Raw genomic sequence first — 15,490 nt, 5'->3', positions numbered from 1 at the left:
CCTTTCCCGCACCGTTTCTCCCCTTCTTCTCCCCCATGGTCCTCCGTTAAGTTCCTCCCAATCCTCCTATACATGCAAACATATGATATTTGTCCTTTTCTGCCTGACTTATTTCACTCAGCATAACACCCTCAAGGTCCATCCATGTTGCTACACATGGCCAGATTTCATTCTTTCTCATTGCCATGTAGTACCCCAATGTTCATAGCAGCACTCTCAACAATAGCCAAAACATGGAAAGAACCTAAGTGTTCATCAACGGACGAATGGATCAAGAAGATGTGGTTTACCTATACAATGGAGTACTTCAAAATGTTTTCTAATCAGTAAACTAGAATTGAGAGTGCAGACTTTTCAGAGGTATGGTATTACAATGCAGTGAATGTAAAATGCTTAGCATTATGCCTGGTAACTAAATTATGATAGGCTGTTGTGCTGATTCCATCATCAACATGCCAATGTATAGAGTCAGCAATTATATTCAGTGATGTGAAGAATTACGAAAAATGTGAGAAACTTATTAAATTACTTAACATGAAAGAAAGAGCCCAAGGACTGGATGTATAAAGGAGTCATAAGCCAGTTAGCTAATATAGATGTTTTAAAATGTTTCTATCCTAGAGGTGAAATAGTTAACAAATGTGTATTTACGGATCAGCAAGGTTAAACATACCTGTCTCCCCTAGGGCTCACTTTGTGCTCTACCTTGTGGCTTGATGAAGCAATCTCTAAACAAAGGCATCCTGTTACAGGATCTCGGAATTTCAGAATGCTTGAGCCAAACTTCCTATGCTGTTCTCGTAGCTGTTCCAAAAAGCTACTTTATTTTCCACCACCAGAACTTTTCTCACCCCTTGTTTGTCCCTCAGTTTATATAAAATTGCCTAGTCCTTGTCTTTCACTGTTAGTTTCTCCTTAAAACTCTTCATTAAGGTTTTAGAAGGTTGTTTTTTTTAAATATCATGTTTATTTTTGAGAGAGAGAGACAGAGCATGAGCCCGGAAGGGGCAGAGAGAGTGGGGGAGGCACAGAATCTGAAGCAGGATCCAGGCTCTGAGCTGTCAGCACAGAGCCCGACGCGGGGCTCGGACGCGGGGCTCAAACTCAGAAACCACAAGATCACGACCTGAGCCAAAGTCAGAAGCTTAACCAATCGAGCCATCCAGGCTCCACTAGAAGTTTTAATTCCAAGTTCAGCATGCTTGAGTAGCCTGCAAAAAGCACTTTTGGTTCCTCTTGTGGCAAGAACACGGTAGACTTGGCTGACCCTGGAGGAGGACAGAGCGTTATTCCCCACACGGATCTGTCAGCAGCCATGTCCTCCTCCACCATGGCCCCCATGCCCTTTCTTTCTGCCACACTCTGCCTGGCCAGCCTCAATACCCCCCTTACCTCCTCACATTGGCTCTGCCTCCAACATTTACCTGAATACAAGTTTTCTCGAGCTTCACCATCAGATTTTTCTTTCTAAATAAAAAAAACTGTTGAAAAATCTGAATAGACCTTTTTCTTTTTTTAAACATTTTTTAAACATTTATTTATTTTTGAGAGAGAGAGAGAGAGAGTGTGCGCAAGCAGGGGAGGGGCAGAGAGAGGGAGAGAGAATCCCAAGCAGGCTCCATGCTGTCAGTACAGAGACCAATGTAGGACTCAATCCCACATACTATGAGATCATGACCTGAGCTGAACCCAGGTTATTTCCTTGGATTACATTTCAAGAATGGAAATTGGGAATCGCAAGTGGTTAAAATTTTGTTCCGGAAACAGGTGAGAGCCAGCCTTTAGTCAGCCTCTGTTATGTGTTAGTGACCTTTGCATACAATATCTTCTTTAATATTCTTCATAGTTCAAGTTATTCTCATTTTACAGATGAGAAAACCAAAGCTCAACAGGTTAATTATTCAAGGCCATTTGATTAAGACAGTGGCAGTAACAAGATCTGCTCCATATTGTGTATTTCCAGCCCCAGTGTTAGCTCCTATCTGCCTCAAGGCTGCCGAAGTTTCTTGAATACAATGTCTCAGGACTTGGCCAAGAGAACAAATTCCTTGTGGGCTCCCCTCTTGTTTGCAGGGCTGCAGAACTTTCCAGTTCCTTTGGCTATTTGGCCCCACCAGCCTTCTGGGCACTAGCCCTTATGATCATCTCTGGAGTTACTCTGGAGCTCAGCCCAGGCTCATGGGGTGCAGAGGGCTAGGGCTCCCAGACCCCTATGTTTCTTTTCTTGGGAATATCTGCTATCTCATAGAAAGTAGTCTCTTTGAAGGACTTCAGATCAACTTCTCTGATGCATCTAGCTTGTGAAAACTTACCCAATCCATGAGCATGCAATGGTTTTTCATTTCTTTGTGTCTTCTTCAATGTCTTTCATAAGCTTTCTAGAGTTTTCAGCACAGGGATCTTTTACCTCTTTGGTTAGGTTTATTCCTAGGTATCTTATGGTTTTTGGTGCAATTGTTAATTGGGATCAAGTCCTTGATTTCTCCTTCTGGGACTTCATTATTGGTGTATAGAAATGCAACCGATTTCTGTGCATTGATTTTATATCCTGTGACTGCTGAATTCACGTATCAGTTCTAGCAGTTACTTGACTTTCAGGTTTTCCACATAGAGTACCATATCATCTGCAAACAGGGGAAGCTTGACTTCTTCCTTGCCAATTTGTACGTCTTTTATTTCTTTTCGTTGTCTGATTGTTGAGGCGGACTTCTAGTACTATATTGAACAACAGTGGTGAATGGACATGTCATGTTCCTGACATGTTCCTGACATTAGGGGGAAAGCTGTCAGGTTTTCACTATTGAGGATGATATTAGCTGTGAGTCTTTTGTGATGGCTTTTATGACGTTGAGGTATGTTCCTTCTATCCCTCCTTTGTTGAGGGTTTTTATCAAGAAAGAAGGCTGTATTCTTTCAAATGCTTTTTCTGCATCTATTGAGAGGGTCACAAGGTTCTTGTCCTTTCTTTTATTAATGTGGTGTATCACATTGATTGATTTGTGAATATTGAACCAGCCCTGCAGCCCAGGAATAAACCCCACTTGATCGTGGTGAATAATTCTTTTTAATGTATTGTTGGAATCGATTTGCTAGTATCTTGTTGAGAATTTTTGTATCCATGTTCCTCAGGGAAATTGGTCTGTAATTCTCCTTCCCAGTGGTGTCTTTGTCTGACTTTGCAAACAAGGTAATGCTGGCCTCACAGAATGAGTTTGAAAATTGTCCTTCTATTTCTACTTTTTGGAACAGCTTCAAAAAAATAGGTATTAACTCCTCTTTAAATGTTTGGTAGAATTCCTCTGGGAAGCCATCTGGCCCTGGACTCTTGTTTGTTGGGAGATTTTTGATTACTGATTCAATTTCTTTACTGCTTATGGGTCCGTTCAAATTTTCTATTTCTTCCTGTTTCAGTTTTGGTAGTTTATATGTTTCTAGAAATTTACACATTTCTTCCAGATTGCCCAATTTGTTGGCATAAAATTGCTCTTATTATTGTCTTATTATTGTTTGTATTTCTGCGGCATTGGTTGTGATAGCTCGTCTTTGTGATTCGTGTGTGTTTTTTTGCTTTTGTTTTGTTTTGTTATTTTAGTTTGGGTCCTTGCCTCTTGTTTTTGATAAAACTGGCTAGGGGCTTATCAATCTTATTAATTCTTTCAAAGTACTGGCTCCTAGTCTCATTGATCTGTTCCACTGTTGTTGTTTTTAAATATATATCATTGATTTCTGCTCTAATCTTTTTTATTTTCCTTCTTCTGCTGGTTTTGAGCTTTACTTAACTGTTATTTTTCCAGCTACTTTAGGTATAAAGTAAGGTTGTGTATTTGAGACATTTCTTCCTTCTTTAGGAAAACCTGGATTCTATATACTTCCCTCTTATAACTGCCTTTGCTACATCCCAAAGGTTTTTAGACTGTTGTGTTTTCATTTTCATTGGTTTCCATGTACTTTTTAATTTTTTCTTTAACTTCTTGGTTATCCCATTCATTCTACTCAAAGTAATCTATACATTCAATGCAATCCCTATCAAAATAACACCAGTATTCTTCATGGAGCTAGACAAACAATTCTACGATTTGCATGGAACCAGAAAAGACCCCCAATAGCCACAGTAATGTTGAAAAACAAAACCAAAGCTGATGGGGCACCTGGGTGGCTCAGTTGTTTAAGCGTCCCACTTTGGCTCAGGTCATGATCTCACAGCTTGTGAGTTTGAGCCGCACGTCAGGCTCTGTGCTAACAGCTCAGAGCCTGGAGTCTACTTCAGATTCTCTGTGTGTGTCTCTCTCTGCCTCTCCCCACCCCCCTCTCAAAATAAATAAANTTATGTGGAAACTAATTTGACAATAAACTATTTGTAAAAAAAAAATAAAAAAGAATGTGACATTACTTAGTCTCTGCAATCAGACAACACAAAGAAATACAAGGTATCCAAATAGGCCAGGAGGAGGTCACACTTTCACTCTTCACAAATGACATGATACTCTATATGGGAAACCCCAAAGATTCCACAAAAAAACTGCTAGAACTGAAACATGAATTCAGCAAAGTCGCAGGATATAAAATCAATGCATAGAAATCAGTTGCATTCCTACACACCAATAGTGAAACAGCAGAAAGAGAAATCAAGGAATCAATCCCATTTATAATTGCAACCAAAACCCATAAAATACCTAGGAATAAATCTAACCAAAGAGGTGAAAAATCTATATACTGAAAATTATAGAAAGCTTATGAAAGAAATTGAAGAAGACAAAAAAATAGAAAAATATTCCATGCTCCTGGGTAGGAAGAACAAATATTGTTAAAATGTCAATACTACCCAAAGCAATCGATAATTCAATACAATAACTATTAAAATAACACCAGCATCCTCACAGAGCTACAACAAACAATCTTAAAATATGTATGGAACCAGAAAAGACCCTGAATAGCCAAAGCAATCTTGAAAAATAAAACCAAAGCTGGAGGCATCACAACCTCAGACTTCAGGCTGTATTACAAAGCTGTCATCATCAAGACAGTATGGCACTGGCACAAAAACAGACACTCAGATCAATGGAACAGAATAGAGAACCCAGAAATGGATGCACAAACATATGGCCAACTCATCTTTGACAAAGAAGGAAGGAATATCCAATGGAGTAAAGACAGTCCTTTCAGCAAATGGTGCTGGGAATATTAGACAGTGACATGCAGAAAAATGAACCTGGACTACTTTCTTACACCACACACAAAAATAAACTCAAAATGAATGAAAGACCTAAATTTAAGACAGGAAGCCATCAAAATCCTAGAGGTGAAAGAAGGCAAAAGCCTCTTTGACCTCAGTTGCAGCAACTTCTTACTTGACATGTCTCCAGAGGCAAGAGAAACCAAAGCAAAAATGAACTATTGGGACCTCATCAAAATAAAATCTTCTGCACAGTGAAAAAAAACAATCAGCAAAACTAAAAGGCAACCAATGGAATGGGAAAAGATATTTGCAAATGACATATCTGATAAAGGGTTAGTATCCAAAATCTATAGAGGACTTATCAAACTCAACATCCCAAAACAAATAATCCAGGGAAGAAATGGCAAAGGACATGCATAGACACTTCTCCAAAGAAGACATCCAGATGGCCAACGGACACATGAAAAAATGCTCTACATCACTCAGCATCAGGGAAATACAAATCAAAACCACACTGATATACCACCTCACANGGCTGTCAGCACAGAGCCCGACGCGGGGCTGGAACCCACGAACCGTGAGATCATGACCTGACCCGAAGTCGGATGCTTAACCGACTGAGTCACCCACGTGCCCCAAGAGGAACCCTTTTACACTGCTGGTGGGAATGCAAACTGGTGCAGCCACTCTGGAAAACAGTATGGAGGTTCCTCAAAAAATTAAAAATAGAACTACTTTATGACCCAATTGTGCAATTGCACTACTAAGTATTTGTCCAAGGGATAGAGGAGTGCTGATTCATAGAGGCACATGCACCCCAATGTTTATAGCAGCACTACCAACAAAAGTATGGAAAGAACCCAAATGTCCATCGATGGATGAATGGATAAAGAAGATATGGTGTGGGGAGTCTCGGTGGCTCAGTCGGTTGAGCATCCGACTTCGGCTCAGGTCATGATCTCACGGTTCGTGGGTTTGAGCCCCTCGGCAGGCTCTGTGCTGACAGCTAGCTCAGAGCCTGGAGACTGTTTCCAATTCTGTGTCTCCCTCTCTCTCTGACCCTCCCCTCCTCATGCTGTCTCTCTCTCTCTCTCTCTCTCAAAAATAAATAAAACATTTAAAAAAAAAAGAAGATATGGTGTGTATGTATATACATTGGAGTATTACTCGGAAATCAAAAAGAATGAAATCTTGCCATTTGCAACTACATGGATGGAACTAGAGGGTATTATGATAAGTGAAATCAGTCAGAGAAAGACAAATATCATATAAGGACTTTAAGATACAAAACATATGAACATAAGAGAAGGGAAGCAAAAATAATCTAAAAACAGGCAGGGGGGACAAAACATAAGAGGCTCTTAAATATAGAGAACAAACAGAGGGTTGATGGAGGGATTGTGGGAGGGGAGATGGGCTAAATGGGTAAGGGGCTTAAGGAATCTACTCCTGAAATCAGTGTTGCACCATGTGCTAACTAACTTGGATGTAAATTATAAAAAATAAATAAATTATAGAAAAAAAAGAATGTGACATTATTAGGAAAAGAGGGTAAATACTGGGCAACCAGATAAAACTATAAATACCAGCACACTGGCATCATGGTGGAGATAACCATGTTTTAAACAGCATGCAGGAGGTTCCAGAACGTGTGCTTAGTGCACCCCATGAATTATTTTATCATCCTCAACAACTCTGTGAGGGAGACACTATTACTGCTTAAATGTCACTGCTCTGTATGTCGAGGGTGTGGGAGTTTAAATGTCTTGCTTAATGTCACATAGATGCTATGTTGCAGGATCTGTTCTAGAACCTAGGCCCAATTACCAAAAAGTCCCAGTTTTAACTGTTATTTTGTATTGTGTCTCTACCAATAGTGGGTGTGGGAGACTCAAAGAAAAAGGAAAATAAAGCATCCTCTGGTCCAAGTTCCTTCTGGCTTTCTTGTTAATCTCCCAGGAATACTGAACGCTGAACATTGTGGACCTTGATACCTTTACTCTAACCTGCCTTGATCTGAGAATATTCTTAAAACAAATGCTGTCTTATCCCTTTGGCAATTCACTTTCAATAAGAATAGTCAAACAAAATCTCTCAGTAGTTATTTATCTATTTTAATCCTTTTGATGCCTTTCTGGAAATTCAGGTTTCCACATCCCTAAGGAAACTGGCAGATAATGTGGTCTCAAATAGCTGGTGACAATCAGAAGCACAATAAATGAGGTTTGGCTCCACATCTCATTGGAGGGTGTTAGCAAAGGTTTTGAAATGTTAGGCTTGGGAACCAAACTATCTAGGTCTGAGTTCTGGCTCAGCTATTTCCAACCTGTGTGATCTTGAACAAGCTACTTAATCTCTCTGTATCTTCATGTACTCCTCTATAAAATGTGAAGAATAGTAAGAATAGTAATGCTTACCTCATAGGTGAGAATCAAATAAAATAATATGTTAATCAGTTAGAATGTGGTTAGTATTTTGTTAATTGATCAATGTTAACCATTATTATTCTAAACCTACAGTCCTGGCAGCTCCTGAACATCTTTGGATTCATGTTGTTTACATTCTCACTGTTCTCTAACGGAATGTCCGTAAGCAGATTTAAAAGACTTCCTTGGTAAAGAGCAAATCCTTCCTCATGAAGCATGATGTGAGGGTGAACAGGGAGCTGGGCATCTGATTACCTCTACTGCAGAATTTGTTATGGAGAAACTTGTGGTCTTATGGAAAGAATGGGGTGGAGGGAACTGGATTCAGAAGGTTTGAGACCATGAAAGCCCTATCCAAAGTAAGGATATTCATAAATATAGAGAAAGATTTGGTTTTACAGTTGTTCAAAAACCATAATACAGAGCTCAAGTGAAGATTTTTTTTTTATTTTATTTTTAATGTTTTATTTATTTCTAGGAGAGAGAGAGCGTGAGCAGGGGAGGGTCAGAGAGAGAGGGAGTCACAGACTGAAACAGGCTCCAGGCTCTGAGCTGGCAGTCAGCACAGAGCCCGACGCGGGGCTCGAACCCACGAACCGCGAGATCGTGACCTAAGCGAAAGTCGGACGCTTAACCGACTAAGCCACCCAGGCGCCCCGAAGATTATTACTTCATATACTTTTCCTTTAAAATAATTAAGGTTATTGATGCTTCCGTTAGATCAGTCCACAGATCCTTCTGTTATGTTTTGCTTTCCCTTCCTTCTCAATCACTAAATACTCTCAGTCTTACACTTGAATTATCTCAAAACCCACCTCTCCATGACAATGGTTATTGTACCAGCTCAGGTGGCCATTACCTCTGTGTGTATCCCACCGATAGACATCCCCCTTCCAGCCATGTTTCTCCAGTCTTGACTGTCCAGTGGCCTTCCATCACCTTTGGGATGAATTAGAAAGTCCTTAACAGGGCTGATAAGTACCTTTCCCCCTGGCATCCTCTTTCCCCTCCCATCTATGCTCCAGTCTTATCTGAGTTCTTCAGGTAGGTCTTCCAAAGTGCTCTATTCTCTCTTGCTCTGAGACGTCACAGATACTGTCCCTCTATCTGGAGTATGGTCTTCACCAACTTCAACATCTCTACTCTCCTTCACTTGGCTGGCTCTCTTGAACCTCACAATCTAGAACAGTATAACAGAGTAGGTATTCAACTAGTATCTGTAATAAATAAAGGAATGGCAAGTGAATGGTTTGTTGTACCTAGCCATGTTCAATAAAGGACTTAAGACAGTTATTTCCATTTGCCTTCCCTTGAACAGAATCACTACTTCTTTCCTTTCCAGTTTCCCTAAGAAAACTGAAGTTTTCTACAGTGAACTGTAACTAAAGTCTGTTGTAGGGAATACATACTTCCTGTTTGGTTTTTCCATCCATGCACCCAATACCTTTCTGATTTTAGGATTTGAAAGATGTTGATTGCCTCCTCCATTGGAATTCTTGATTCATTTTCCAGCTTCCTTCCTTATCATAATGGGTTATTCTCCCTTATTGTAGTAGGTTCTGCATGTGCTCCCCAATACCATATTCTCTCTTTTATCTTGAGGCAACAGCTAGATACTATTGTCCAGCCTCAGTTATAGCTAGGTAGAGTCATGTGCCTGAATTATGGCTACTGGAATTTTAGTGAAGTGATGGCACTATTTCCATGGCTGGCCCTTCCTCTCTTTCACTATGAGCTGACCGGAGAGAACTCTGAGGTCTTAGAGGAAGACAGAATAACAATATGGAAAAAAAAAAGCCTGCATCCTAAAGAGAGAGAGGCAAACAAAGGAATAGACTCAACTATAGAGAACAAACTGATGGTTACCAAATGGGAGGTAGGTGGACGGATGGGTTAAATCGGTGAAGAAATTAGGGAGGGTATTCATTATGATGAGCACAGGACAATGTATGAGAGTGTTGAATCACTATATTGTACACCTGAAACTAATAATACACTGTATGTTAACTAACTGGAATTTAAAAAAAGAACTTAAAAAAGGCTGCATGCTGATAGAACTGTGTGGGACAGGGTAACCTCATATGGAAATGAGATGTGGGCAAGAAGTAAAACTTTACTTGTATGTTAAGTCACTGAAATTTTGGGGTGGCTTGCCCTGATTGATGCACCTGTCTTTGCAATATCTCAATGACAAGATCACTTGTTACTACTCTATCATCTGGCTTCCCCCCTTTCTGTTTTCAATGTTCTTTTTTTACACATTTATAAAAAGACTGACAATCTGCATATAAAAGATCCAAAAGTGTCCAAGTTGCATAAAGGTGCAAGTAATGAGTGATTCTATTTGGTGTAGGAATATTTGTTAGAACAAGCAATAAGAAAGAAAAAAGTGACTCTCCATACAGTTCTGTGGAAGTAAGAAGAGGACATCCAGGAGCTTTATGTTAGTAATTATGTTTCCTACATATGGAATTTTATGAAATAAAATTCTTTCTTAAGTGGGAAATTCAATTGTGCAACCATTATAAACTACCATTAGAAAAAATTTTTAATGGCTTGAGAAATTACTTATGTGATACTCAGTGTGGGACACAAAAATTGCCTGATCTCAACTATCCACAATATAATCTCAAGTATGAAAGAAAGTATGCTGTAATTTACAGGCAGGAAATAGACCAACATATGTAAAAAAGAGGATGAATCAACATATTGTAACTAATGTAATTTTGTGAACAAATTAATCATAAAAATTACAAGTATGTCAAAATTTTTGGTTCAAGAAATGGAATTACTAAAACATTAAGACCTTATATAACAAGCATATGCATAGTGCCAAATCCTCATCTGTGGCATTTAAAATGTTATCTAAATGGATGAAGTAGGTTTGTAAGAAGATAGAAACTGCCCAAGCATAAGGAATAACTCAATGAAGAGTCATGGTGTCATTAAGAGAATCTGGTCTTTGGCTTCAGTTGAGGCATGGCTGTTGGTTGGTTTTGTGACTTTGTGGAAGACATTCATTCTCTCTCAACACCAACTTCCTGATTTGTGTGAAAATACCTCTTGCCTTTCTCATATCATGAATGATTAAAATTTTTGAAGTAGTTCCACACCGTTCCAGGAAGTGGGTAAAATTTTGAAAGCTTTTTCAACTCTTTCCTCTCTCTCAAGGTCTCCAAATGTTAATGTAGACCAGGCTCTGTTAGGTAGCTTATTATAAAATACAGATTCCCAAGTGTTCTGGGAGGCCATGATTCAATTGATTTGGAAAAGTTCCTATATTTTTAACAAGAAAGACCAGAGGATCTTGATGTTGTGAGAGCACTCTGAGAAAGCATTTTACCACCATTCCTCTCCAAAATGAATTCCAGCCCCACTCATGCTTCTGTCCAGTGACTATTTGTTCTTCTTGTGTTTACTATACCCCCCCCACTTGTCCTTTTCATTGTAAACAATACAAAGGACAAGGTTATGAGGTCAGTTCTTATACTAACAGCAACTGCCCAGGGGTATTCTCAGCTTTTCCAGGTTGAAGACATTAAACCAGGAATTTTGCAGTGAAGCCAAATATTCTAAGTCTTTTGTTTGCCCTAATGATAACACTTAAATTATGCTGTAGCTGAGCCATTTCTGCTAACTCTAAATTTGTCTTACAATTTTTGCTTTGAAGTAGCCAATCAGCTCTAAGTGATAGCATACAAATCAAAAAAACTTCAGAGGAGAACTTCTTACAATCGTAGAAGTTGCTCAAACAGAACATATTCCTGGTCTTCCTCTGATCCTCACAAAGCCTCTAGCTTAATGTCAAAGAACAGAACTTCCAATTTTCCCTATAAGAATCCAGAGCTACTTTATGCTGACCAGTGACAACGTGAGTCAGTTCAAGTTTTAGCGTGGATGACTGTAAGTTAGTAGCTACGGAAGCCTCTCCACTGCCACACTAAGCAACGACAGAAGGTGGTGTATATACACGTTTACAAAGAAACTTCAGGTAAGCAGAATTATTTTGGACAGCCAAAGCCTTTTTTCTCAGCTTTTCAATTAATCAGAATCCTGGTTCTAAATAATTTGTTTTTGGTAATTGAGTCCCCCTCCTCCCCACCGCCTCCATCCTCGGAAGGAGCACTCACAAGTCCCAATGTTGAGAACCAATTCCTCAAAATATTGTAGGACTTTGGAACCAGAAAGTACTTTAAGAATCTGCCATGCTAGTGGGTGTCATTTTGAACTCATAAGAAGTACAAAGGCTTTCCTTGAACTATAAATTACTGATACATGTGCCTGTCTCTGCACCCTCCAGACACCCACAAAAATACTATGATAAAGACCAGAATCAGCATTCTCCTGGCATCTAACCCATCTTCTAAAGTGTTACTTGTCCATTTGCAGTAGAAGAACCTTTGAGGGCTGGGCTGTGCCAGATGGCTAAGATGAACTCTTCCTCCGTCTTGTTGCTTTCTGCAAAGTTCCTCTCCATTCATGGATGCATTTGGCACCTGACTTTTCTCTTGTCAAACTTCTGCCACATCGTGGTGATGTTTATCATACCTCATACTCCCAGTCCCTTACTGGCTGCTACACTATGGACTGGAAGTTGAAGTCAACAGCCACACATCCAGAACTAATCCACCTCTGAAATCCTAACCTCTGATAGCCTAATTTCTGACTCTGCTCTCCTGTGGTCTGCATACATTCCCCCTATCACCGTTGTTATTCTTTGACCTTATAAATTGTGCTCTCTCCATCTTGTCCCACTTGATTAGGCTCCATCCTACTTTCTTTCCTTTCTTCTCTCTTATAAATCCTACAATTGAAGTTTATTTCCTTGTTCTCAAATATTTTGCCTCTTTTATCATTTTTTGCTACTCTATCCTGCTTCATTTCAATTTGTTTTCTTTGCTTCTACGCTCTCGGTGCTGTGCTCATATATGTGGATGAATATCACTCCCAAATGGTGGTTTTCCCTCTGCACCTTGTCCAAAACAATGTCTAGAGATTCCTGTATGTATTCAGTGTCTGTCATTTCTCCCACTAACATCAGATGCCATTCAATCCCTAACCATTTCCCATAAAAACTTATTATTTTTTCTCTACACTCTCCTGGCTCACTCTCCCACCCTACTCACTTCCAAAGGAAGATTTGTCTTTCTGTTTCTTCCAGAAAATGGACATTCAAAGATAACTTGTCACCTTCCTGCTCTTTTGTCTAGCCTTAAGTACATGCACACACACCCACATGTATACACTTGAACTAAAATAGTTCTCTTCTACCTCAGCAGAAGTATTCTTACCACCCAAAATGAATCTCAACACCCACTCTTAGAGGTAAGGTTACAGATTAGATGAACATGAAGGGTTTGGAACAGTGTCTGGTCACTGGATTTAGCTATTTTTCTTGCCTCTTTCTACTTCCTATTATATCCATGGGCTTATCAGTTACTCTCCATCATTCCTGGATTTCTGGAGTTGGCACAAATATGCTCACCTCTCTCATCTGGTAAGAAATGTCTTCCTTTGAGGTCCTGCACTCTCCTTCCTCCCTCCAGACTCCTGTATTCTTCTCCTTCCTTTCTTGGCCAAGCTCTTTAAAGACTTATCTTCACTTCCTCATGGTTCATTTAGTCTCTAATCCTCTTCACCTGGTTTCTTCTCCACCATTCCCATGCATATCTTTCTCCATATCAGTAATCAATTCCCAACTCCATATTAAAGTGGCATTTTTAGTACTCATCTCTCTTAGTTTCCCAGAAGGATTTGTTTTTTGTTGTTGTTTTAATAGTTTATTGTCAAGTTGATTTCCATATAATNGCTGTCCTTCTCTGCCTGACTTATTTCGCTCAGCATAATACCCTCAAGTTCCATCCAGGTTGCTACACATGGTCAGATTTAACTCCCACCTTTAAATAAATTTTCTCCTATTTTGACTCCCGAGATACTTCTCGTCTTATTTTTCATACTCTTTGGCCACTTTCCCCCAGTCTCCTCTGTTGGACCCTTCACTAATCTCATTAAACATCTATATTCTTCTACATAGTTTTATGGATGATCATAATAGACTGTCTATTGGATTAGGTTAACTCAGAAGGATTCTACCACCTGGAGGCCCCAGAGTGAATTGGAAATAGAAGTCTCCAACTGGTGGGAGCTGAGCAAGGGTCCTGCCCCAAAGGCCAGTTGGCTGTAACATGGCACAGAAATGGGAGAGCATGTCCTGTGAATGATGGGAGGTGGCAACAAGGAACAGAAGTTATGCACAACCTTTCTCACCACCCTTCTTACTGCATCACCCTACATCTTATATATCTGATATAAGGTGCTACAACCAACTCATCATTGAACATTTTCTTCTTTATTTGAAATCTTCCATTGGTAGAAATTCGTGCATTTTCTTTAGAGTGCTGAAAGCTTGGAATAAGAGTGAAGAAAGTTGATGCTCAGTCTTTCAGGAAAAGTATCCCAAGGGTCCCCTCTCTATGCCTCACTGATTCCATTCATTCATTGAACTAATGCTCATTGGTGGCTACACTATATCATATGTTATGCTTGATGCTTGAACTATAAGGAAGAATAAGAGATGGTCCCACTTTCCAAGGAGATTACACTCTTCTGGGGAAATATGTTACAAAAGGCCTGAAGAATGAGCAGAATAATCTGTCATTTGGTTAGTATATCCACTGTCATAGACTGTGCTGGAAACATACTGACTTGTCCTAGAACTGTGATTTGCCTCAAAATGTCTTTTGTTTTTGCTTTTGTGTTAACAGATTTATTTGAACAAGTTATATATAGTGCCATATTTGAAGCTTTGTTTTGTTATGTTCCTGTCCAATAGAATGGTCCCCTTGATTGGGTTCGCAGGTCTTCACAATTCCCCTCAGAATCACATGTATACACCATCCAACAGAACGCTAAACACTTCATATACATATGCATTTCATGATGTCACCCTCAGGACAACCCACAAAGTAGGTATGATTATCCCCATTTTATAGATGAAGAAAGTAAATCTCAGAGAGTTTCAAGTAACCTACCTAAAGTGACCCTGCTAGGAAGTAGAGGAGCCAAGGTTTGGGTCTGGTCTGTTTGATTCCAAAGACCATGTTCTTAATCACTGTACTTCCTTTTGGTTTGATTCTCACGACATACACCAATAACATATTATAGGCGCTAGATTTTCCAGGATTGTTATGATTTAAAAACATGATGGCTCCTTTATAAGCCATCAAAATTGCTCTGAATTTCTTGTTTTCTGTTGGCTTTTAGAAAATGTGGCTACTCTTATAAATGTCTTTAAGTACCGTATATATACCTCAGTCAGGTGTATGTAATATAAATATATATACATAATCATGGGTATAAGAATGGAAAAAAAGTCCATATGTGTATCATATTTATATACTACTTGATTTCAGAAAGACTTCAAGATGAATTTACACACACACACACACACACACACACACACACACACGAATAACCATTTTACCTATCCATCTTTATGTTACTCACATGTATTATATTAGATATTTTCTGACTTTTTAACACAGACATTTTCTCTGTAATTAAGCACACTTTTAAGACAGTATTTTCATGTCTGGCCAGTAATCCATAATTTAGATACGCCTCCATTAACTTAAGCATTCCTCTATAATGGATTTTGGATCATTTCTATTTTTTAAGGTTTTATTTATTTAAGTAATCTCTACACCCAACGTGGGTCATGAACTCATGATTCTGAGATTAACAGTCGCATATTTTTCTGACTGATCTAGAAAAGCACCCCATTTTTGGATTATTTTTAAATTTATAGTATTGTAATACTACAGTGAATTTCCTTATATTTACACCTCTATAGATATCTAATATTGCTTCCTTGGGATGAGTTTCTAAA

This window comes from Crocuta crocuta, unplaced genomic scaffold (assembly GCF_008692635.1).
Source record: "Crocuta crocuta isolate KB4526 unplaced genomic scaffold, BGI_CrCroc_1.0 scaffold323, whole genome shotgun sequence".
Lineage (NCBI taxonomy): Eukaryota > Metazoa > Chordata > Mammalia > Carnivora > Hyaenidae > Crocuta > Crocuta crocuta.
The sequence above is the reverse complement of the archived record's forward strand: the minus strand, read 5'-3'. Positions refer to the sequence as shown.